Here is a 3607-nt window from a genome sequence, read left to right on the forward strand (position 1 = left end):
TTTCTTACACCAAAAAATGTTCAAAAATGTGGACATATAAATATTTTTTTCCACATTTTCAAACTTTAAAACGGGTCAATTTGACCCGCAGGACAACATGAGGGTTAAAACAAGTCATGAAAAGGACTTTAATTTGTTTAAAACCTACTTTTCCAATGTTGATCCATCATCTGAAATCAAGCGGTTACTGTGGAGCTCCTCCTCCTTTAAAGGAAACTTTGTTCTTAACATTCAGCAGCACAGAAATCTTGTAATCCTTTAAAAACTTTACCAGTCTTTGGAGTACTTTAGAGAACAGAGGCGATGATACAGCTGATTTAATGTAATAAATGACGATAAGCTTCTAGTTTTGTGAACAGATTTGAACTTTTTACAAGTCCTGAGACATTTTCTGTGGCGTTTGCATCGTTTTTTTTGACCACAACAAGATATCTTTGTCGCTGTCTTCATCTGTCTCACCTTGTGATTTTATCGTTGATCATTTTAACAGCAGACTGAAGTCAACGCTGGACTCAGTAGCTCCACTTTTAACCAAAAAAATCAAAAGAAAACCTACACCTCCATGGAGAAAAAACTATACAATCAATCAATTAAAGAGTGACTGCAGGAGTGCTGAGACGAGATGGAGGAAATCCAAATTAACCGATCTTTATGAGATTTTACGTCAACAACTCAAAACCTACAATAACGCAGTCAAACAGGCAAGAACTTCTCATTTCTCACAACGTATCGCAGACCATAAAAACAACCCCTGGTGCCTCTTCTCCACCATCGATATTTTAACAGGCACTAATTTTAATAAAGCTTTTGAGATGCCATCAGCAGCTCTTTGTGAGAACTTTGCAGACCACTTCAGAACAGAAAAAAACGCCATAGTATACTATGTCGAAAAATGTCAACATGTTGTAAAAATGTGCCATATGATGAAATAATGTAAAGGAGGCCGTGAAAAACACTCCAGGAAGGTTTTCTTTGAAAAAAAAAATCATCATGAATGTTGGCGCAAAAAAAAAACGCCTTACTATACTATGTCGAAAAAAAATGCAATTTTTCAAACATGTTGTAAAAACGTGCCATATGATGAAATAATGTAAAGGAGGCTGTGAAAAACACTCCAGAAAGGTTTTCTTTGAAAAAAAAATCATCATGAATTTTGGTGCAAAAAAACGCCTTACTATACTATGTCGAAAAAAAATGCGATTTTTCAACATGTTGTCAAAACGTGCCATATGATGAAATAATGTAAAGGAGGCTGTGAAAAACACTCCAGGAAGGTTTTCTTTGAAAAAAAATCATCATGAATTTTGGTGCAAAAAAACGCCATAGTATACTCAGTCTCTTCTGTTAACACATCTGATCTGTCATCCTGGTCTGAGGAAACACTGGACAGTTTTGTCATCTCTCTTATCTGGTTTCCAAAACACCACCAATCAAAAATGAATATGCAGTCATAGCGCCGGCACTACACTGGGCTCTACAGGGTTAATACATGAAAAATATTTCCGTTTACATTCTCTAAAATTAAGGACTACGACTAATATATTAACAGTTAAGTCCACATTTTTACCAGAACATTTTCTGTTGCGAGAATATTTGAATATTTATTACGTTAAACTCTGCAGCTTCATCGCTCTGTTCTCTTAACCTCAGAGATGATTAATAACTTCCTTTATCTTGCAGTAAATCAGATTTATGAGGTAAAATCTCAATTTTTTTCCATTTATCTACTCAGCGCACTTTCATATATAGGAGTACGTTTTTGGTTTTGTTTATAGAAACTAATATTTCATCATCTTGTGAACTTTTTGTCAAAGCAAATAGAGTTCCTGTTCCTGGTCTTTGTCAGAAAACAAGGAGGCTGTTTGTTTTATGTTTTGTTCTAAATATACAGACGCTGCTCTGGAGAAAATACTGACCCAAACAATCTGCCATCACATTTACTCATCACTGTCGGTGCTGAAACAACGTTTAGCAGGTGATTTAACTCAGTTTTAGAGATTTACAAAAGGAAAATCTGCTACTAGCTCTGAATTTTATGGTTTAGGGCATCAGTTCAGTCAAATGATAACATGGAACCAAAAACTCAAATCTGGAAACTTGTCAACAAAAGGATAAGAAAGCACAACAAAAAGCAGTTTATCTACATTTAAACCACTTTAACTGCAGGGAAAACCCAAAGTTAGCAAAAGATATGTCCGTAATAATCAAGTAAACTGCAACAAACTGTAGAAATATCAATGAATATTCTCTGAGATCCCGGATAATTTGCTTTTTGTGTCTAAATCCAGCACCTGATTGAAGCAACATATCTGACTGGATCATTTCAATGTTCCGTATCAATCACAGAATGATTTTAATTAATCCTGAACCTCACAGTTGTTCCTGTTTTCTGCTTATTAAATATCTGTGGATTCACATTTGAGGTTCAGTAAAAAGTCACAGAGCAGCAGATCAACCAGCTTCATCTCCTTCATATCAGATTAAAACCACTGATTCTCATGTCAGATTTTACAGTGAACATATCAAACAGCAGACAGAACTTCTTCCACAACCTTTTACCAGTTTTATCGTTGTAAAAACATTTTATCAAAGCATTCTGCCGCTTAAATGTCAAATTTAAATCACCTCCAATTTGACAATTTTCCCACAACATCTCTGCAAGACACCAGCTGTGTTTCCATGAAAGCAAATATTTAAATTGTTAGCAAAAAAATCAAAGTGAATGTGAATTCAGCCCGTTTTCAGTGAAAGTTTTGGAGCAAATAAACTTTCTAGAAGGTGGCGCTGTAGGATACATTATTAATGACTGTAAAAAACAGAAGAAGAAGCTGGAATTCCAACCGCTGAAAAAGACTCAACAAAACATTGGCCGTCTATGAGAGAAAAACAGAAATATTTAGGAATGATTTGTGTGAACTAGTATTGGACGTATGTTTTTATACCGTCTTCAGACAATGAAAGAAACGCTGATTATTCATGGATTAGTCATGTGAGTTAAATGTTCAGTAAATTAGATGTTAAATCAGAGTTTCCATCAAAAAACATGTAAAGCAAATTCAGATTTTGCCAAATTTGGGCAATTTTTCTGACTTCTGCTGCCTCCATTGACTTCTAACACGATCCTTATAAAGAAAACATGAAAAGAAACTGGTGAAAACTATGAGAGAGTTCAGATACCAAATTATTATTCTTCAGCCGTTTCACACTGAACATTTTGTGTCGTCTCAGACAACAACACAGACTTTGTGGATCCAATAAGCTTCTGTGTGTTTATTTTCCTGAACAAACACAACCTGTTTAATTTCTAGTCATAATCTGATCTGATGGTGTGTAAATGTGGTCATAGTGAGAAAACCTGCTGCTAAATATCTGGTCTCCAAAGCTCCAACTCAGCCGTCTGTCAAAATATGTGATCTCAAATCCTAGTTTTAACAGTTTTCTCTCAGAAAAATGTGTTTGAAGGTTCCTTAACGGGACAGATATCAGCTCTAAGCATCTAACGTAAAGAACTCTAAAAGTATAAAACATAAATCAGGACACAGAGGTTTATAAATGAATGTTTACGTATTGAGGTTTGTAAATGTGCATCCATGTCTTTTTTTTGGGG

Source organism: Amphiprion ocellaris, chromosome 1 (assembly GCF_022539595.1).
Source record: "Amphiprion ocellaris isolate individual 3 ecotype Okinawa chromosome 1, ASM2253959v1, whole genome shotgun sequence".
NCBI lineage: Eukaryota > Metazoa > Chordata > Actinopteri > Pomacentridae > Amphiprion > Amphiprion ocellaris.